The following is a 23,827-nucleotide window of genomic DNA, read 5'->3' as shown; positions in this document are numbered from 1 at the left end:
CCTCCCACAGCCAAAAGACTTGCAGGTTGGTAGGTAAATTGGCCATTATAAATTGCCCCTAGTATAGGTAGCTGGTAGGGAACTTTAGGGACAGGTGGGGATGTGGTAGGAATATGGGATTAGTGTATTATTAGTATAAATGGGTGGTTGATGGTTGGCACAGACTCGGTGGGCCGAAGGGCCTGTTTCAGTGCTGTATCTCTAAAAAAAAATGCTGGAAATACTCAGCAGATTAAATTGTCCGCCAGGCACATAGTAGTTTTTTTTCAGGAGATTATATAAAGGGGTTGGCTTTAAAGCAAATCCATCAGTAAGGTTCCTGTGATACCCAACAAGGCCCAAAAATGATCTTAGAGCTTTAATATCTTGCGGTAGGGGGAGTTCGAGGATTGTCTGCACTCGCTTTTGCTCTATCTCATGCTTTCCCTGTGTTATCACTATTCCCAAATAAGAAAGCTTTTCTTTCAATATCTGTGCCTTTTTAGGGTTAACTTTCACTCTGAATTTCTGGAGGAAGGTGGAATATCGACGGACTATTATGAAATCCCTGGGAGAGACAAGTCCATGTGTACTGTTGTCTCTGGAATGTACACGCAAATTTATATTGACACTCTTGTGCCAGCAGTATGGACCAGAACCCATTGCTAATGTCCAACACAGTAAACCACTTAGACTGTTTTTGTATTTCTAAAACTTTGTTTCTCTTAAATGTCAGATAAATTTCCCTTTGAGTGCTTTAAATAACCACTCATATCAATTAAATTGTGTTTATTGATTCCAATTTCTTACGCCCAGACTTGGTGGGTTTTTTTTTAACATTAAAGACAGAAGTGCTTGCAACTATCTCTCCTTCTCAAGCACTTTGTCTCATTGATAAAGGTGCTGTGGCATTTGATGTCTGCAAGTAAGTTTTTAAATTCTTAAAGCTGCTGGATCTCTTGCTGTGGCATCAGTTCTCACATGGCCTTGGAACCTGCCGTCACCTGCTTAAAAAAAACAGAAAGAATCCATTGTGGCTCTGCCCCTGAGCCCAATGGGTGAATTTGTCCAATTATATCTGTCAATTTAGAAATTTAAAATTTAATAATGTCTAATATACATAAATTTTACTCTCAGCAATGCAAAAATTGTGTGGTGGATTAAATGGAAAAACAATAGCTGCAGCAGGGTTAATTTCTTTGTTTGTCTCCAAGGGGACGGAGCAAAACATTCTCAGCTGTGTCACTTTACGTAACGTTTTTTTCTGATCGAAAAGAATTACACTCCATTTTAAACTTTTTTTCAATCCTTTTGGTATCCTCAGGGTTTGAAAACAACAAAATCATTAGTAACATTATCAACTTCAAAGGAAAGCATCTCCATCAGGAAAGACAGCATTTTAGATTAAACTCCAATTGTTTCCAAACTTTTAGCATCTTTTGTAAGAGGTTTCTAATCCAAGGATTTTTTTTTAATATAACAAAGATGATTCCAAATTCCAATTTACTGCAATAAATATTTAAAAATCAAAACTGCCAATGTTATATAAACGTGTCTTATGTCCGGAACTGAAGACTCCTCCAAAACTTGACATAATAAATTTGAAAGTTCATTGTGGCCACAAATGAAATTTCCAGTTTTTCAACTTAACAGGTTAGTTAACCTTAATAGTATAAACTTAACTCAGACTTATTAACTTATAATACTTATTAACTACACACAGAACAGAATAGCACGTGCTTTTTTTTAAAGATAGGCAAATTACGTCATTTTCTTGTTCTTTCTTCAGGCGCCTTTTCAAATGACTGTAATAAAACCAAAAACTAAAGAAAAAGATATTTAACATTCTTAAAACAAAAGATTTAACACCAGGTTCTTAAACAAACTTTAAACAGACAGCATCTCTCCTATATCTCCTTTGTTTATCCATCTCTCCCTTAAACCAATATCCAGTTCCTGTCATTTGCTACTTTCTTTGGCCTCCTTATCTCGAGAGACAATGGGTAAGCGCCTGGAGGTGGTCAGTGGTGTGTGGAGCAGCTATAAAAGCCAATTTTAGAGTGACTGGCTCTTCCACAGGTGCTGCAGCAAATTTTTGTTTGTCGGGGCTGTTACACAGTTGGCTCTCTCCTTGCGCTTCTGTCTTTTTTCCTGCCAACTGCTAAGTCTCTTCGACTTGCCTTAAAACAGTCAGTAAAACATGTCTTTAATTTAAACTGCAAAAAAAAAAATAAAAGAACAGATTTTAAACTTGAACTCCAATTAAAGCAGTGTTGTAAACTTCAAATTGGATTTCTGCCAAACATCTTCAGACCTTCAATGCTGAAGCTTATCTCTTAGAAAATTGTTCATTGCCTTTTCACAGTTGCAAAACCAACTTTTAAAATAAAAATAAAACTTCAACTTAAATATAATTCAATTTTATATCCCATTACTGGGTGCACAATCTTAAATTGAAATGAATACACTCAACAATCACTTTTCACACTCATTCAATTCCAAACAACTTAGAAAATTGATTCCTGTAATGGGCTATGAATTCAATATACCAAAATCTCTGTCAAATTCCCTGTCCCGATGACAAGGGACCCTCACAGGTTCAACTAATTCACAAACAAAATATGACTCAAGGTTCCCACAAAATATACACGTGTAAAAATAGAAAACGTAACAGACTCATTCTTTCAACATCAAGGCCAGACAACAAAGAGTTAACGACGGTTAGTTCCACAGAACACAAGCTGCACATCCCACGTTCATGGAAGCTTCCAACATTTACACATTCGAATCAAAAGACACAGTAACTTGTTTTTATTCACTCGAGATTTCACTAAAACATAGTCTTTTTATGTCACTGCCATAAACTTTGTCATGGAGCCCTCTGGCCCTATCTGCCAAGTTGGCCTGATTAAAATTGTCATTGTCATCATCCTCCCTATCCACAAAAGTGCATATTATGCCCCTCTGTGCTGAGAGTTGAGACTGTAGTTTATATGTCTCCTCCAGACATTTGGTATGATCCACTGACTGGTACACCAGCTCCTTCTGTAAGTGGTGCAGAACTGTCATTGCGGTCTGTAAGTCAGAGCATTTCTGTTCTGCTCCTGTGAGCTGTTCCTTCGCCTTGTCCGCTTCCTTCTCAGCTTTACTGCGACTGTACTCAGTCTTCTCGGCCTGAGACTGGAATTGGATTAAATGCACTACCTGTGCTGAACTAACTGACTCTGCCTTCAGGGCCCTATCATGCCACTCAGCAGTGGCTTTCACTAACTTAGGCGCCCATTTGGCTTGGTGGGTATGCGCATCTTCCCAATGCTGTACTCCAATGGACCCCTCGCCCGTGTACTGTTTAACTGCAAACTCTATCCACGAGGGCCACTTGCCCTTCCAATATTTCTGGAGTTCCAACTCCCACTCTGGCCTGGCCAGGGCCATAATTACTCAAAGGTTCACCAATCTGATCCGTCAGACTTGTAACTTTGTTTATAATTTAGTTCAAACTCAGCATGGCTATTCAAAATAACCTGAAATAGCTCTACAACCGAGTCCCTGTTCGGGCGACCGTTATGTTGTGCCTAACACGCACTCTACTCTGAAAGAATCCACGGAATCCGATTGGTGAAAAGTATCTCAATATTTTATTCACACACTTTTTCTTTTTCTTTCTTTCTTTTGGGCCTCCTTATCTCGAGAGACAATGGATACGTGCCTGGAGGTGGTCAGTGGTTTGTGAAGCAGCGCCTGGAGTGGCTATAAAGGCCAATTCTAGAGTGACAGGCTCTTCCACAGGTGCTGCAGAGAAATTTGTTTGTCGGGGCTGTTGCACAGTTGGCTCTCCCCTTGCGCCTCTTTCTTTTTTCCTGCCAACTACTAAGTCTCTTCGACTCGCCACATTTTAGCCCTGTCTTTATGGCTACACACTAAATCATCGAGTACAAGCTCTCACTACTTGTACAGTATCAAAACTCATCAAAGTACAAGCTCTCACTACTTGCACAGTATACTGCCCGTCAAGACACGAGGTGATCAGTCTCAGACTTGCAGCTGCTCTTTTGTTCTCTGAGCCCCTGGCTCAGGGTATCTTCTCGAGTGTTCTTCCCCGGGGTTCTCGTACCTTCCTCAGTTTCAGTCAGGGGTTAAATCTTGTTTCTAAGACCCGCCCCTCTTACTTACTCATATGGGTCTGGTATAATGACATAATGATAATTCCTTATTTGGCTCAGTGAGAACCTGTTCAAAACTTCACAGTTTCCCATTGTCTATTATGAGTTTAATCATATCTGGTGTCCATGAGGACTCCTAGTTTCTGGGATCCTCCTCAATACCTTTTCTATAATCATATCTACAACTCCTTGGCCATCTGTGTACTGTGGCCTCTTTTACCCATCCTCCCTTCTACACACTGTTCATTGTTGTGTTACTGCCCCTTTGTTTTAATTAAGTTCTTATGTGTTTTTGCTATATGTGTTTTTACTGGGTCCACACCTGCCATCTTCCATGCGCCTCACATGGCCAAGCCATCTCAAGTGCCACTGGCTCAGTAGGGCGTACATGCTGGGGATGTTGGCCACCTCGAGGACTTCTGCATTGGAGATACGGTCCTGCCACCTGATGCCAAGGATTCTTCCGAGACAGCGAAGATGGAATGTGTTGAGATATCGCTGTTGGCTGACATACATTGTCCAGGCCTCGCTGCCGTAGAGCAAGGTACTGAGGACACAGGCTTGAAATACTCGGACTTTTGTTCTGTGTCCGTGCGCCATTTACCCACACCCTCTTGGCCGTTCTGGACATAGCAGCAGATGCCTTTCCCATGCGTTTGTTGATTTCTGCATCGAGAGACATGTTACTGGTTATGGTTGAGCCTAGATAGGTGAACTCTTGAACCACTTCCAGAGTGTGGTCGCCGATATTGATGGATGGAGCATTTCTGACGTCCTGTCCCATGATGTTCATTTTCTTGAGGCTGATGGTTAGGCCAAATTCGTTGCAGGCAGCCGTAATCCTGTTGCTGAGTCTCTGCAGACACTCTTCCTTGTGGGATGTTAATGCAGCATCGTCAGCAAAGAGGAGTTCCCTGATGAGGACTTTCCATACTTTCCATGCTCTAAGACGGGCAAGGTTGAACAACCTTTAATTATTCAACTTGGCTGCCTGCCTCTGTGGAGCAGTCAGCCGATCTGCCTTGCAGCCTGCCTCCTGCCTGTCGCTGAAAATCTTCCCCAGCAGTGGGACAGCGACAGGGCACCGTCCCAATGTGGCTCCCTGCTATTTTACCACCACCTCCACCCCCCACCCCACATCCTCCCACTTATGTTCCAACTACCCAGGCGTCGGTAGAATCCAGTCCCAATAGTGATATATAAATATTTATAGATACATATATATATATGGTTGGCATCCTTCCATCTGCAAAACAATATGGACACGCAGCAAACAATCCACTTAAGTGGGGTGACTTCTCTTGGTGCATCTTTGTTGATGGCTGAGAAGGCCTTGAGAAACAGGTTCTGCTACAAGTACTGCACATGAAGCCGCTAAGTAATGTTGTGAGTTGTTGTTTTCGATATTGGCATCTGTTGCCAAGCTGCTGTAGCAACTGGTCATCATCATGGTGCCCACCAGTCCACAGGATGTGTTGCCATTTCCCTCTTTCACCAGCTAGTGACTCCCAAATGCGATAACCAACATATAGGGCCTTAATGTCATGCTTGCAAGCTTCCTTGAAGCTGAGCTTTGTGTATCCCACAGGTCATCTGGCCCTGGCTACCTCACAATACAGAAGGTCCGAGGGTATGCGACCCTTTTTCATCCTGCGGACGTGTTCAATCCACCGAAGCCACCTCTGTTTGATTAGTGTCAACACACTTGGGAGCTCTGTCTTGGAGAGGACTGCCACATTTGTGATTTTGTCCTGCCAGGATACACTGCAGACAGCGAAGATGGAAATTATAGAGCTTCTTTTCCTGGTAGCTGTAAGTCACCCATGTTTCTCAGCCATACAGCAAGGTGTTGAGAACACAGCACTTAGAAACCATCAGCTTGGGTCCCAAGGGTCAGCTTGGTGTGATTCCATGTGCAGATTGCAAGTCGGTTAAAGGTGGAATCTGCTTTTCCTATGCATGTATCGAGCTCTGCATCAAGAGACAGATTGTCCGTCACCTTGCGCCCAAGTTGGCAGAATTTGCTAACCAATTCCACTGGGGTGTTATTTAGTGTGAGCAGGGGTGGAGATGCAACACCTTGTCCCATGGCCACAGTTTTCTTGATGCTTATAGTAAGGAGAACAAGTTGCAGGCACAGGAGAGAAAGTCTATGAGTCTTTGTAGCAGAGTTTCCGTGAGAGTGACTAGTGCAGCATCATTAGCATAGAGGAGTTCTCTGATCAGGATGTGATGTGCTTTTGTCTTTACTTTCATCCTTGATAGATTGTAAAGCTTGCTGTGTGACCTAGTGTGCAAGTAGACTCCTTCCATATCTGCAGGGAAGGTGAAGGTCAGGAGCCCGGAGAAGAAGATTCCAAACAGAGTGGGGGGCTAGGACACAACCCTGTTTCACTCCATTCTTCACTCCGAAACTTTTGGAAGTGGCACCATCAAACTGTACAGTGCAGTGCATGTTGTCATGGAAGGAGCAGATGAGACTGAGGAGCTTTGGTGGACAGCCAATCTTTTCCAAAATCTTGTATAGCCCTGCTCTGCTGACAGTGCTGAATGCCTTAAAGAGATCTACAAAAGTAACCAGCAGTGTACCTCCTTAATAAATGAGATGTAAGGATTGAGAGAAATGACAGCGAAGGAAATAGTAGAAAATTAGATTCAAATCAGGCACAGAGAAAAAAAGATTGAAATGGGGGAGAGAAAAGAGACAGAAAGGAAAAGTAAGAAAAAATAATAGGAGTGGTTCAGGGAGGAGGCCCACCATCATTTTCTCAGGGCAACTAGGAATGTGAAATAAATGCCAACCTTATCAGCATTGCCCACATCCCAAAACCAAATAAATAAAAAAAAGTTTTAATGTACAATATTGTTTAGTATCTAGCCTGTATCTCTGAAAGGGAAGGTGCCATTTTGCCTGCCATAGGTACTGGGAGTCATTCTACAAGTGGGTCTGACCTGGGAAAGAGTGAAGAATGGCTGACCATGAGAGTAAGTAGCACCCAGGTTTTCAGATGCTGCATTGCAGGTCTTGGTTGAAGAGGCAGAAAGAAGGAGAGATGTCCTATAGCCTCAAGGGGGCCAGAAGCCCTCCTGACACCCGCCCAGAGGACAGAGGCAAGAGACAGTCGCAGAGGTCAATGCCAGGAGTAGAGCTCCAAGAGCATGGATGCAGTGCCACAAGAAGTTTAATAACTTTACAGCAGTAGTCAAGGTCAGTACATGCATCTTCAAATATCATGGGGGCAATTTTATGCTCTCCCCCATGGAGGGTTTGGTGGTTGGGAGAGCATATAATAAGGTAGCATGGTGGCTGGGAGGGGACCCCGCCACCTTCCCACCTCCTGTGAATGGCCTTCCTTCCCTGCTGCCAATTGAGGCCCTTAAATGGGCAATTAATGCCCAATTAAGGGCCTCATCCCACCACCACTGCAATTAACCCAGTAACGGGTGGACCTGTCGTCGCAGGGGAATCATGACAAGAAAAACTGTGCAGGTTGCTTGTTGGCTCTGGGCGAATAGTGGGGTGTGGGTCCCTCATTAAAAGGCACTTAGTATCTGAACGAGAAGACATACGCTGGAAGCGACTGGCCTTTGCAGAAGCTTTTAAGTCAGGAAAAACCTTTAGTACATGCCACACCCTATACACAATTGAAACTTTAACCAACTATAGAAAACACCCAAAACTTGTAGAATTACAGTGACAGCCAGAAGAAATAAACCAGCAACTAACCTGTAAGTAGTTGATGATCCCTTTAGATAGCACTGGTGAGAGATCCTTCATGACATTTGATGACATGTCCAGCTGTTGAGGTTAAGAGAAGGCATAGGCTGCAAGGTGGAGGTTCAAAATGGCAGCGCTGACATCAAATCAGTGTCACACGGTGATTGACGTCATGGTCTGCGTGCTGTACATGCTGCCGGCGGACTTTAGGGGCTGGATTTTACCTTTGGTGGACGGGAATTCGCCACCGACATAAAAGTCGGTGGTGAACCCACTTCTGCCTAGCCCGGGGATCTGTCCTGTATTTTACGGGTCCCCGGGCTTTATTTGTCCTGAGGCGGGACTTCCACCCGCTTGAGGGAGGAGGTCCCGCCTCAGTGTGCTGCCGGCAGCTCATAGTCCCAGCATCGCCACCAGGAGCGGTGGCCACTGCTGGGACTGCAGCCCAGCCAACCACATGGAGCGAGGTGCGAAAGTAAGTTGGGCATGCCTCGCCAGTGAGATCGATCATGCCCTGGTGAGGCTGGAGTGGTCGTTTGGGGGGAGGAGGGCATCTTGGGTCCCAGGGGTGGGTTGGGAGGTGGGAGCAGGCATCAATCGGGCACCCTGTGCCCGAATGCCATGCCCCCCCACCCCCCCCCCCCCCCCCCCCCCAGTTAAGTGGCCACTTAAGGGCCTTGATTGGTCTCAGGAAGGTGGGCCGTTTCCCCCCATGCTGGCTGTGGATGCCATTTTGGAACCTTAAGGGGCTCGGTAGCACAAAAAAGGGGTGTTCCCAGCACAATTTTGTCCCCATTGTTTTTAACCACTCTGGAATGTCAGGGCCCTTAGGTAGGCCATTTTGTTTTCAATCCTAATTTATTTTCTGTGATGCTGAAACAAGCTATAACAATAATGAAGCTATTGGTTGTCATTGTTCTAATATTAATCCTATATAACCAAAGTAAACACTTCATAATGTTTGAATAAACATTATGAAGAAAAACTTGCAATGATGTAATACTATTCATGGCCTCAAGACATTGCAAAGTGCTTCATGGCCATAGAATTACTTTTGAAATATAAGCGCTGAATTTTAACAGCCCTTTGGAGATGGATGGAGAGACGGGAGGGCTGGTAATATGGCAGAGAAAGGCATCAGGATGGGAGTCCGAAGTCTTCCTGCTGCCATGGCATATTACCAGCAATGTGACTGCCCGCTGGGCGGCCACTTGAGCCATTTAAGTGCCCAATTATAGACCACCTCCAGCCCCTGTTGGCATTTTACCAGCATCAGGAAGGGCTGCCGTTTCCTGGGGAGACTGCCAGGTAACCGCTGGTGGCCTCTCAGCAGTTTCCTGCAGGGGGCCCTTCTTACAGACCGCTTCATCGCCCCGCAGCTACAACACTGTCAATTGATGGTGACCACGCCTAACTCTCCCGATCACCAAGGCCTTCCTGCCTGGCCCTAGCTCTTTAAACAAAAACAGAAAATGCTGAAAATACTCAGCAGGTCAGGCAACATCTGTGGAGAGAGAAACAGAGTTAACATTTCAGGTCTGTGTGACCTTTCATCACACACCCGCTCTTTAAAGTTTGCTTACTTGGACCTCCAGGGCACCTTGGCATGGAGTTGCCCTCTTCCTTGACTTGCAGCTTCAGCAGTGGCCACCACTAGTGGTGGTGCTGCCAGGCTATTAGCCGTCTGATTGGGCCAGCAGCTCTGGGAGGCAGGCCGCCATTCTCAAATGCTTGGCGGTCCCAGTGGCAGCCTGATAATTTGCCGCTGCCAGTAAAATGCCACCCCAGGATTCCATTGCCCACGGGCATGGGATCGGCTCCAGCTTTTGGTCCCGGCAATAGGACTTCATCAGTGCTGGAAAAATTCAGCCCATAGTCCCTGGTGCAATCTAGGGAATCACAGCAGTCAATTTACACAAGGCAGGCTCCCACAAATAGCAATGAAATAAATGACCAGATTATCTGCTTTAATGATGTTTCTTGAGAGCTAAATGTTGACCAGGACACCGGAGAAAATCCCCTACTCTTCTTCAAATAATATAAAGAAATTCTTTACATCACCTGAGAGGGCAGATGGAATCTTAGTTTAATGTCACATCAGAAAGGCAGCATGTGTGGCAGTGCAGCACTAACTCAGTACTGCACTGAAGTGTCAGCTGAGCGTATGTGCTCAAGTCTCAGGAGTGGGGTTTAAACCCAACCCCTTCTGATTCAGAGGCTAAGTTAAGGATGCCAACATACTTTACAATTAACCACCAGTCTTTCCTTTTTCTCTCTCTGCCTTCTATCTATATTTTTAATGTAATATATATTATGCCAACTTTTATAACTTATCTTTCTTTTTTTAAAAAAAAACCTTTCAACAACTCACATACTTGAGATTTTTTCCGTGCACTGTAATTGAAGACAGATGCAAATCATAATTGCTGACTCTGGGAGCTAACTTCTCAGCCAATCAAGGCCAGAAACATAAAGCTTATCATTCTACATATTTACAAAGCTCTTCAGACGACTAGAAAAGATTGGATGTCCACCAAAGCTACTAAGTATCATCACCTCATTCCATGACAATATGAAAGGCACAATTCAACATGGTGGCTCCTCATCAGATCCCTTTCCTATCCTGAGTGGCGTGAAACAGGGCTGTGTTCTCGCACCCACACTGTTTGGGATTTTCTTCTCCCTGCTGCTTTCACATGCGTTCAAGTCCTCTGAAGAAGGAATTTTCCTCCACACAAGATCAGGGGGCAGGTTGTTCAACCTTGCCCGTCTAAGAGCGATGTCCAAAGTACAGAAAGTCCTCATCAGGGAACTCCTCTTTGCTGACGATGCTGCTTTAACATCTCTCGCTGAAGAGTGCCTGCAGAGACTCATCGACAGGTTTGCGGCTGCCTGCAATGTATTTGGCCTAACCATCAGCCTCAAGAAAACGAACATCATGGGGCAGGACGTCAGAAATGCTCCATCCATCAATATTGGCGACCACGCTCTGGAAGTGGTTCAAGAGTTCACCTACCTAGGCTCAACTATCACCAGTAACCTGTCTCTAGATGCAGAAATCAACAAGCGCATGGGAAAGGCTTCCACTGCTATGTCCAGACTGGCCAAGAGAGTGTGGGAAAATGGCACACTGACACGGAACACAAAAGTCCGAGTGTACCAAGCCTGTGTCCTCAGTACCTTGCTCTATGGCAGCGAGGCCTGGACAACGTATGTCAGCCAAGAGCGACGTCTCAATTCATTCCATCTTCGCTGCCTCCGGAGAATACTTGGCATCAGGTGGCAGGACCGTATCTCCAACACAGAAGTCCTCGAGGCGGGCAACATCCCCAGCTTATACACGCTACTGAGTCAGCGGCGCTTGAGATGGCTTGGCCATGTGAGCCGCATGGAAGATGGCAGGATCCCCAAAGACACATTGTACAGCGAGCTCGCCACTGGTATCAGACCCACCGGCCGTCCATGTCTCCGCTTTAAAGACGTCTGCAAACGCGGCATGAAGTCCTGTGACACTGATCACAAGTCGTGGGAGTCAGTTGCCAGCGTTCGCCAGAGCTGGCGGGCAGCCATAAAGGCAGGGCTAAAGTGTGGCGAGTCAAAGAGACTTAGCAGTTGGCAGGAAAAAAGACAGAGGAGCAAGGGGAGAGCCAGCTGTGTAACAGCCCCGACAAACAAATTTTTCTGCAACACCTGTGGAAGAGCCTGTCACTCTAGAATTGGCCTTTATAGCCACTCCAGGCGCTGCTCCACACAACACTGACCACTTCCAGGCGCTTACCCATTGTCTCTCGAGATAAGGAGGCCAAAGAAGAAGAATTACAAAGCTATTAGGTTCAAATCACAAAAACATTATACTTCTTTTGACAAAAGGTAGCTGTACTACGAACATAATTCTTATAATTATTGTACATTTATCATAAATGCACTATTATCATTGTATTTATCATACTATTGGATCGATGGTGAAAATAAGTGTGTTTTAAGTGAAAAGATAGCGACAGAAATAAAAACAGAAAGTCCTGGAAAAACTCAGCAGGTCTGGCAGCATCTGTGGAGAGAGAAGCAGAGTTAACATTTCAGGTCAGTGACCCTTCTTCAGAACTGTCAAATATAGCAAATGTAAAAGATTTTAAGCAAGTAAAGCAGGGGTAGGGCAAGAGATAACAAAAGAGAAGGTATTGATAGGACAAGGTCACAGAATAGCTGACCAGAAGGTCATGGAGCAAAGGCAAACAATATGTTAATGGTGTGCTGAAAGACAAAGCATTAGTACAGATAGGGTGTTAATGGACTGAAAACTACTGAAGAGCCACAAATGCAAACAGGAAAAATAACAGTGGGTAGGCACAGTAGAAACAAACTGAACAAACTAAACTAAAATAAACACAGAAAAGAAAAGAAAAAAGAAAAAATAACTACAGCTAAAAGCAAAATGGGGGGCCTGTCATGCTCTGAAATTATTGAACTCAATGTTCAGTCCGGCAGGCTGTAGTGTGCCTAATCGGTAAATGAGGTGCTGTTCCCTGAGCTTGCGTTGATGTTCACTGGAACACCGCAGCAATCCCAGGACAGACAGGTGAGTATGAGAGCAAGGGGGTGTGTTGAAATGGCAAGCAACCGGAAGCTCGGGGTCATGCTTTCGGACTGAGCAGAGGCGTTCCGCAAAGTGGTCACCCAGTCTGCGTTTGGTCTCCCCAAGGTAGAGGAAACTACATTGTGAGCAGCGAATACAGTATACTACATTGAAAGAAGTACAAGTAAATTGCTGCTTCACCTGAAAGGAGTGTTTGGGGCCTGGGATAGTGAGGTGAGAGGAGGTAAATGGGCAGGTATTACACCTCCTGCGCTTGCAAGGAAAGGTGCCGTGAGAAGGGGGCGAGGTGGTGGGGGTAATGGAAGAGTGGACCAGGGTGTCGCGGAGGGAATGATCCCCTTGGAATACTGACAGGGGAAGGCAGGGGAAGATGCCTTTGGTAGTGGCAACACGCTGGAGGTGGCGGAAATGGCGGAGGATGATCCTTTGAATATGGAGGCTGATGGGGTGGAAAGTGAGGACAAAGGGAACCCTGTCACGGTCTGGGAGGAAGAGGAAGGGGTGAGGGTAGAGGTGTGGGAGTCAACCATATCTGGACTATTTCCCTGGGTGACCACTTTGCGGAACACCTCTGCTCAGTCCGAAAGCATGACCCCGAGCGTCCGGTTACTGGCCATTTCAACACACACCCCCTGCTCTCTTGCTCACATCTCTGTCCTGGGATTGCTGCAGTGTTCCAGTGAACATCAATGCAAGCTCGAGGAACAGCATCTCATTTACTGATTAGGCACACGACAGCCTGCCAGACTGAACATTGAGTTCAATAATTTCAGACCATGACAGGCCCCCCCGCCATTTTACTTTTAGCTGTAGTTATTTTTTCTTTTTTCTTTTCTTTTTTGTGTTTATTTTAGTTTAGTTTGTTCAGTTTGTTTCCGCTGTGCCTACACACTGATTTTTTCATGTTTGTGCTTGTGGCTGTTCAGTAGTTTTCAGTCCATTAACACCCTATCTGTACTAATGCTTTGTCTTTCAGCATACCATTAACATATTGTTTGCCTTTGCTCCATGACCTTCTGGTCAGCTATTCTGTGACCTTGTCCTATCAATACCTTCTCTTTTGTTATCTCTTGCCCCACCCCCCACTTTACTTGCTTAAAATCTTTTACATTTCTTATATTTCTCAGTTCTGAAGAAGGGTCACTGACCTGAAACGTTAACTCTGCTTCTCTCTCCACAGATGCCGCCAGACCTGCTGAGTTTTTCCAGCACTTTATGTTTTTATTTCAGATTTCCAGCATCCGCAGTATTTTGCTTTTATTTTAGATGTCTGCAGAACACGTGCCCTTAGGCATTTAGTACCTGTCGTCCTTAATATTCGCTTTGTGCCACATAATATGAAGATATAAGCATTCTAATTTCAGACATGAAGTTATCTGCTTCCTTGGAGAAAATGATGACAAAATGTGTGAGGTTCAGGAAATTATGCAAACCAATGGATATTTTTCTCTCTCTCACATGCAACTTTTCTCTTTCAAATGGTGATCTGTATTTTAGCATTTGTAGCTTTATTTCAGTTTTTTTAAATTGCCATTTTATCATATTAAAAATTGGTCAACATTTTGGCAGTGGTGAATCTTAAATAGCCACTTCGAGCTGTTCTGATCATAAAAGTTGTTTTGTATGTGAATCAACAGAAATTATCTCTTTTGTGTTTTCCTTTGCTCTGTCTCTCACTTTATCATTTAAAATGGCAAGTCAGTAGACTGTCCTTGAAAGCAAACTGATATGTGATATTTATTACTGCCACTTTTATATTTGTGCAGCTTTTAATAAAAAATCTAGTTGCATATAAAGATAATACTTTGTGAGTGTTTGCTTTTTCAGAAAATATAATTTGAAATGAATGCAAATACACATACTATTGAAAGGTTGGTAAAATTTTTTCACTGCACAATAATTCTTTGAGGAAAGGAAAACTAATTCTTTGGTCCACGGTGCTATAGGAGCACAGAAATTGAAAAAGTTATGAACAGATAAATAAAATGACACTGTATATGTACATTGTGCCACACTGTAACTAGATTTATAACCCTAATAGAGCTGGCATTTATTTTGGCCATAGAGATGTAAATATAATTACAGAAGACAGGTGAATTAGACAGACGAAACCTCATTCCACCAATCAAGATATAAATTGTTCTTCAAGCAAGTGTGCCATTTTCTGGGATGTGGAGTTTTATCAAGTTGCAACCTGTAATATTTCACATTATGCTACACTTTTCTAAATACACTACATGCTAAGGGTACTCAACATCAGAAGATTTCCTCTTTAATATTTATAACATAAGTATAAAGAATGCATTTGAGATTTCACTACAAGCAGAAACCCAAGGAAATTGTTCCATATGGAATCGAAGAATACATTAAATCTTGTGCTGTGATGCATAGAAGTATAACAATCACATTCCGACCATGTTTCAAACATGCTTCAAAGTTATTCTTCTCATCTACATACCTGTTGCATGTAACAGTAATCAGAAAGAGCTGCAAGAAATAAAGTATTATTTCAAACTAGTAGCAAATTTGCTTCAAACTGACAGCTGCCTGGTGCCCTTTTCACTTCATGCATCAGTCTTCAAAAGATCTTTACTGTGAGTACACAGCATGCTCTGTTATGAAGGAAAGTTTTACTTCAACTGTCCATTCCCAAGCTACTGTACATACCCCACATGAATGAACGCATCTGTCATAGCCTTGCGGTGAATCTGATCTGGATTCAATTCTCAGAGGAATGAGTGCTGCTTATATCCCATTTAAATTCAGTAACATTATTTTTTAAATCAACTATGACATCTCATAAGTAACCACCTTCTTCAATCTAGAAGCAGTATTTCCTCGGTTTACTGATTTTTAAGTAGCTTCACAATCAATGCAATGTTAAACCATCCTGAAGCAATACTTACAAATTACTATATAAGATCCTCTTTAGAAATAAGTGGACAGCTATTAGGTAATTTTATTGGCCCAATTTAACTAAATATATTTTTCTGTAATGCTTTTCAATTATCGCACTTGTACATTGTCGCTTACACATGTAAACTCGACTGTAGGAATGTTGATTTATGTTCTGATTTTTTTGGATATGGTCCACTGGGTTAATAAAACCTAAATATTTGCCTTGTGCATTTGTGAACAAATGGTTCATTCATATTTTCCCTGGTGTAGCAGAGCCCTTTTTAAATTGAGCTGTGGCATGACCACTCTAACCTCTACAATGTCTCAAATTTCTGTAGTTTAGTAGGTAGATATTACACTGTGGATCAATTCATTTATAGAATATTGTGTTAATACCATGTAAGTTAATCAGTGTAAGCACATCTGAGTTCACTATCCACATGATCTGCTGTATTTAGCATTTAGGGAGTGTGATTTTGTAGAAGGGGGTACTTAAGCAGGCACATACCATAAAAGCATAGTTGCCAGTTTCCCCTTGAACTATACTTTTTTCAGAAACTCTTAGAAAATGTGATTACTGAAAACAAGAAGTGTAGATTACTGCATGGCTATATCTGTTGAAATTGGGGTCTCTGTTGATAATTTCTCCTCCTACTTAATGTAAAAATGACCTTCAACTTATGTGAACCCTTGCTTCCTATTGACTAGAAACTTGACCTTCTGCACAAGGTATCTAGGATGTAGTAGATCCAAGTTAAACCATGAACCCGCTTTTTCGATATAAATAGAATGGAAACAGTAATGGGTTACCCTCTTACACCCAATCTCGAAAACTGGAAATAGCACATTGACAGACCATACAGTTCAGGCTTGATTAACAATTTATTAAGAAACAGAGTAAAACAAAAGCAAATGGAGCAATTTTAGTTCTAAAAATCTCAACAGTGACAACCTTGCATATATTATTAACTTCCTTCTGCTGTGAAACAGATAAGACATCACTTCTAATGCACAACTTTTACATCTTGAGGGACATTGCTTGCTTATACCATTTATATGGGTTGAGAGAACTGTATTTGTTGTGTCTTGCTCAGACAGATGACTTAGATGAAGGGACCGAAGGTATGGTTGGTAAATTTGCTGATGACACAGAGATTTGTAGGAAAGTAACTTGTGAAGAGGACATAAGGAGGCTACAAAGGGATATAGATAGGTTAAATAAGTGGGCGAAGACCTGGCAAATGGAGTATAATGTGGGAAAGTGGGAAATTGTCCACTTTGGCAGGAAAAATAAAAAAGAAGCTTATTATCTAAATAGTGAGAGATTGCAGAGCTCTGAGATGCAAAGAGATCTGGGTGTCCTAGTGTATGAATCACAAAAGTTTAGTATGCAGGTACAGCATGTAATTAGGAAAGCTAATAGAATGATATTGTTTATCGGGAGGGGAATTGAATACAAAAGTAGGGCATTGGTGAAACCACATCTGGAGTACTGTGTACAGTACTGGTCTCTTTATTTAGGAAGGATGTCAGTGCATTGGAGGCAGTCCAGAAAGGTTTACTAAACTAATACCTGGAATGGCGGGCTGTCTTATGAGGAAAAATTGGACAGGCTAGGCTTGTATCTGCTGGAATTTAGAAGAGTAAGAGGTGACTTGATTGAAAAATGTAAGATCCTGAGGGGTTTTGACAGGGTGGATGTGGGAAGGATATTTCCCCTTGTGGGAGAATCTAGAACTAGGGGTCACTGTTTAAAAATAATAGGTCACCCATTTAAGACTCAGATGAGTGGAATTTTTTTTCTCTCAGAGCGTAGTGAGTCTTTGGAATTCTCTTCCTGAAAAGGTGGTGGAATCAGAGTCTTTGAATATTTTTAAGGCAGAGGTAGATAGATTATTGAAAAGCAATGGGGTGGAAGGATATCGGGGGTAGGTGGAAATGTGGAGTAATCAGTTCAGCCATGAACTTGTTGAATGGCAGAAGAGGCTCGAAGGGCCAAGTGGCCTACTCCTGCTCCTAATTCGGATGTTTGTATATAGGGCAATTCTGAAGGCGCTTTCCAGTTCCAGCACACTATGGATCATGTAGAATTCTGCCTGACAGGTAGTTCATAGGAATGTATAGGAAATGAAAGTACCATTGTAGTCCATCTGGCTGGTACCAGTTTACTTTCCTCATTCTTGTTTCAGTCTCTTGCACAAGCCTTGTCCATCTCTCATCACATTGCCCACACTCGGCTTTCAAACAGCAGCACTGAAGCAGATGCACCCACTGAGAAGCTCACTCTACTGCCAGCTAATGTGAAAATCACATGATTTCCCATAAGAAAGACACAAGGCTACATCATCGCAAAGCGTGGTGTTGAATTGTTACAGATGCCCATGATAAACTGATGGCATGTTCTTGGGGTAGAAATGAGCCTTTAAGCTTTGACTGTACTTTGAGACCAATGATGTCTGCAGATGACTATTTTTGTGACAGTAGCTTGTTGAGCCTCACCCAATCTTTATTGGCTTACACTATCCAGGTTCCCTACCCAGTAGTGTATGAGTGACATTCTGTGGTGTCTTGTTGCCACATTGCATTCCTCTACTGTGCTTGAAATAAAACCAGTTGGTTTACCAAAAGATTGGCCCACTCATCTGGTGGGTGATGCTGCAGCTGACTGCACTGATTTTAGGATTTTTCCATTAAGTAAGCTGGCCACAACTTCCTCATCATCCAATTTCCTATTAAATTACATAAATACTCATACTTGCATTTCTATCACATAGGGACATGTAGGATATTTTAGCCATGATTATATCTTCCATCCCCAAAAATCCGTGAAAATGGGTAGTCCTGTGCTTTATATACAGACAGTGCTCGACTAGATGCAATTGTACCAGTGTCAGACTATATCCTATATCACATAAGCCATATGAAGTTCTTCCCTATGACAAGGCAGCAATACTGTGCCAGGTTCCCTATGCTTGAGTTCACTATGTGTCACACAGTTTTATGTTTCACAGTGACCTGACTCTCTCTTGGACCAGAAGTGGATTGCTGTGTGCCCAACTGCTTGCATTTAAAACTTTTAATTTATCTTGCATGGCCCCTCTGTGATCTGGTTGATTGTCCCACCACAAGGTACAGCCCATCATCTGGCTCATTGAGTTGCCGACAGGTCAGTTAGTATGGGGCATCTGTTCAGTCACCTGCTCATGAGGTCACAAAGTGATCAGCCCATTGGGCCAGATACTTGGACTTTGACATTTCTAGTCAAACAACCACACCTTTAAATTATCTGGAGCTGCTTCCAGAAAACAACATTCAACATTCATTGACTTAGTTCTTTTTAACCTGCTGCATTCTTCCCTCTAATCATAGTTTTCCGATATCCTCCAGTTTTATTTCCAGTTCCTGGTAAGGAGTCCTGAGCATTCTGTTTCTTCTTGAATTTCATTGACAGAAATCTCATCCTACGTTATAAACTAATCTGGGGTCTTCTTTGAAATTGGAAACACAAAATTGATGGAATTTAATTTATTAACTTTAGGTCAAATAGACCTTTTATCTTTGTTTGGTTGGATTTATTATGATCTTGTTTCATCTTTATGTTGTTTCTGGTTCCCAGATGTTGGAAACAATCGCACTTTAAACTTTGAAAAGGTTGCAGTCAGTCTTGTTTATTATAGCACCATGCTTGTGCTGTAGAACACTGATTCAACTGGTTCTTGTGTTACATATAACATGACTCCCCAGTGCAGCCTTGAATGTGGCCCCCTACTGGAACACTTACACATAACAACTAGTTCCTAGCTAATTAATTCCTAACATTTTATGGATAGTATAACAATATATACATATATAACATCCCTCTTTCTTTAAAACATAATGCCCCTATATCAATATAACCATCAATATGAATAAAGAAGATTATCATCCGACTTGTGGAAATAATCTGGACCCCTTTTTAGAGTCTTTTATGGCGTGTATTCATTTTGTTTTAATATTATTCATTGTATCGCTTGGGTGGCAAGATGTTGTGCCTCCATCTTGTAGATTTGGCATTTGTTGCTCTTAGTGGTGAGTTGGAATGCTGTACAGGTGATGATGTGTCACTTGCTGGTGATGTTGTTAATGTTGTCTCACTGGATAGTAATATTTCTAGTGTTGTTGATGGTCTTGTCTGTTGTTCCAGCTCAGGTGTAGGTCGAATAAGGATTCTGCTCCTTCTCATTTGGTTACCCGTTTTGATCTCAATGATATATGACCTTGGAGTCTCAGCTTCACTAACAACTTTTGCTGTGCTCCAGGTTTTCATGATTGGATCCTGTTTGTCCTTTCAACAGCTCAGGTAGGGATCTAGCAGATTTGTTGAAGTGTTGCTCTCTTCTTACCTGTGCTTCAGTGAGTTGTTGTCTCACTTCCTTCTGGTCACTTGAAGGATGTATTTTGCTTGGCAGAGTTTCTTATATTTTCTTCCATTTAACAGCTCCACAGAAGATATCATGTCAGCCTTGAGAGGTGTGAATCGGGGTGACAATAAGGCCAGGTTTGGGTCTTCCTGCGTCTCTTGGCATTTCACAAGTGTTCTTTTGACCGTCTAGACATGACTTTCTATAAATCCGTGTCCCCGTGGTTAGTGTGGAGATGAGGTGATGGTTTTGAACCCACACCAGTCAGAAAATTCCTTAAATTCTCTGGATGTAAATTGTGTGCCATTGTCACATATTAACCTTTCAGGAATCCCTTGCTCAACAAACAGAACTCGTACTGCTGAGATTATTGTTGTGGCTCTCAAGTCTTTCATCTTCTGGATAAAAGGGAATTTTGAGTAGTAGTCTGTGACTATGAGATACCATTCTCAATTATGTGTGAATAAATCGACTCCTACAATATGCCATGGTCTGGGTGGTACTTCAGTAGCTATCATCTCCTTTTTCTGTTGTGAGTTTCTGTACTTCTGGCATGCATTGCATGTAGACACCATATTTTCAATATCTTTGTATATGACTCTCCAGTACACTGCTGATCTGACTCTGAGCTTACATTTCTCCATTCTGATATGGCCTTCTTGTATCACTTGGAGAAGTTCTTCCTACATTGTTTTGGATATGATTATTCTGGATCCAGCCAGCAGAACACCATCTTCGAGTGAGATGTCATCTCCGATAGACCAGTACTGCCGTATTGCTGGCTGTGTGTGCTATATCCTATTGGGCCATACCTGGACCACTTGCTGAGATAGCATCTGTGACTCCTCATCTTTGCTGGTCTCATCTCTAATTTGACTCAGTATCGGTGGTGTTACATTCACTAGGTGATGAATCTTTATGTCTCGCTCTTCTATCTCTTGTTTCTCCCGTGGCGACAACCGGGATAGGGTATCTGCCAGCAACATTTCTCTTCCTGGTTTATATTACAGAGTGAAATGGTAATTCTGAAGCCTCAAGAATAACCTCTGCAGTCTTGCTGGTGCTTTACATAGATTTTTCTTGTAGATCTTCTCCAGTGGACGATGATCACTCTTCACTGTGAACTTCTTCCCATAGAGATATGTGTGGGACTTCTCACATCCATACACGACTGCCAAAAGCTCTCTCTCTATGTTCGCATATCTTGTCTCAGCTGATGTCAGAGCTTTGAACGCAAATGGTGTTGGCTTTCTCTCTTGTACCAGGGCTACTTCCAATCCTTTTGTGGAAGCATCTACTTGCAGAGTGATAGGGTTCTTTCTGTCGTAGTACGACAGACATGTCTCCTTCCATACTACCTTTTTGAGTTTGCTGGAATTCCTCTCATGTGACTCTGACCACTGGTACTCTACATCTTCTTTCATCAGCTCCCGCAGGTTTGCTGTGTGTTCCGACATGTGCGGAATAAAGGAGCTCATGTATTGTATCAAACCAAGGAAACTTCTCAACTCTCTCTTATCTCTTGGGGCTTCCATCCCCGAGATGGTTGAGATTCTTTCAGGGCTCGGCCTAACTCCATCAGGTGTGTACACCATTCCAAAGAACTGGCATTCTGTCACTTTCACAATGTATTTGTCTGCATTTAGCTTAATCCCAGCTTTCCTGTTTCTCTCCATGGCTTCATGTAGATGGTTGTCATGATCTTTTCCACCTACACCATATATCTGGATATCATCAGCTCTGCCGACAGCTCCTTTTCATCCCCTGCATGTCTCGTCTACTTTCTGTTGGAACACATCCTGGCTCACTTTGAGGCCAAAGGGTAGACGCAGGAATTTGTACTGTCCAAAGGGTGTGTTGAATGTTTCAACAATGAAGATTCTGCGTCTGGCTTCACATTCCAGTAGCCATTTCTGGCATTAAGCTTGCTGAAAATTTTTGCCCCTGCCAGTGCTGGTGTGATTTCTTCCAATGTGGGAATAGGGTAGTGATCCCTCTTCATTGCTTGGTTAAGATCTTTGGGATGTAGGCAAATTCTTAGCCATCAATTTGGCTTCTCTGTCACCACGATGGAATTTACACAATCTGTAGGCTCTGTGACTCTGGTGATCACCTTCTTTTCTTCCATTTCTTGGAACTCTCTTTCTAGCTTTCCTTTTAGTTCTACTGGTACTTTACATGGGGGATGAATCATTGGTTTCATCGCTGGGTCAATAGTGATGTGATACTCAAAATCTTCAAAGCATCCAACCATCTCATCAAAACACTGTGGGTACATTTGTACCAGATCTTATTTGCTTCTGATCGAAAGACACTTTTCAACGGGTGTACTGTCTTTAACCCTCAGTGTCACCTCCTTCACCTCATGGTTTACTGAGATAATCTGCAGCTCTTCACAATTGCTCAACCCAGGATAGCTGAACCATCCGTTTCTGTGACATAGAACATACAGTTCACATCTTTTCTTTTGTGTGTCCCTCTGATTTGGGTTGTTCCTAGCTGTCGAATCTCAGTTCCCCCATATGCTGTGCTGCTGCCTTCAGTGATCACCAAGGTCCCTCTGACCCTCTGTACTTCCTAGGGTCCTACCATCCATTGGCTGTAGTACATACATTTAAACTGGGCTGAGTTAATTACAGTCAGGATCAGTAAGAGTATGTCAGAATTTGAGGAAGTGCTAAAAGTGCACAAAATGGTCTTTGAGCAAGGAGGACCGAATGATAAAATCAGGCATCACAAGGCTGAAGTCAAGACAAAGGACAATGTACAGCTGACAAAGCTAGGCCTGTGACGTATGCACAGTTAGAAGCAGTAAGTAAAGAGCTTGATAGATTAGAAAGAACAGGGGCAATTAAAAAGATGAAGAGCAGTGAATGGACCATACCCACTGTGGTAGTTCAAAAAGCAGCCAGGGCCAATTGAATTTTTGGAAATTATAAGCAAACGGTAAATAAGGTGTTTGAAAATGATACTTACCCACTGCCTACTAGTGATGATTTGTTTTCTAATTTAGTAAATGGGAAGGTGTTCAGTAAAATAGATCTGTCAAATGCATATTTGCAATTAGAATTAACTGACCAGAGCAAGGAATTGCTTACCATTTATCCACACAAAGGGTTGTCCAGTACAAAATGTTACCATTTGGAGTGTCTACTGCTCCTGCAGTGTTCCAGAGCATCATGGATCAGGTACTAAGTGGGATGGAAGGAATGTGCTGCTCCTTCAATTAAAGGCCTGCTCGGATATGAAATTGAAATCCGATCTGGGCCTAATCCGACCACATCCAATCCGAACCCGACCCGGGCCCGAGTCCTTTGATATTTTTTCACGCGCCCGACCCGACCCTACCCGACCTGATCACTGTAATAAAGTTAATTATATTAACATACCTTGTCCAAATGTTGTGATCCTCCGTTCCGGCAGCAGGCTATTCCTCCAGAATCGTACAGAAGTTCCCTCCCTGAGCATTGTGCCGCGTCCAGCCCAATCTGACCCAAGCCCGAATGCCAGTCCCAGAAGAGAGACCTGACCCGACCCAAACCCGACACATGTCGTCGAGTCTGGTCGGGTTCGGGTCGGGTAGCCATGCTTTACCTTGGATGACATTTTAATTAGCAGAGAAAGAGCACATTGTAAGGTTGAACAAAGTCCTAGATCAACTTCAAGAGTATGGCATCAAATCTAAAAAATACAAGTGTTGCTTCATGGTGTCAAGAGTAACATACCTGGGTCACCAAATAGATGGTGAAGGTATCCACTCAACACAGGAGAAGGTTAAGGGGATTTTAAAAGCAAAGAGACCAGAGAACAAAGAAGAACTTAGAACATTCAAAGTGATTGTTGTGTATTATTCGAAGTTCATCCCTAATGAGATAATACATTTGCTCCACTATATCAACCAGGGATAGGCACCAACATGTTGCACCATGGACATTTGACTAAATTATTGACTCAGCCATGGACATGGGGCCATTAAGATATATATAAAGTGTATAGCCAATATAATGCCATCAAAGCACATTTCTCCCTATAAATAAAGTAGCTAAGCATACAGACATCAATGGAGAGCAGTACA

This window comes from Heterodontus francisci, chromosome 1 (genome assembly GCF_036365525.1).
Source record: "Heterodontus francisci isolate sHetFra1 chromosome 1, sHetFra1.hap1, whole genome shotgun sequence".
Taxonomy (NCBI): Eukaryota; Metazoa; Chordata; class Chondrichthyes; order Heterodontiformes; family Heterodontidae; genus Heterodontus; species Heterodontus francisci.
Note: the sequence above shows the minus strand (reverse complement) of the source record.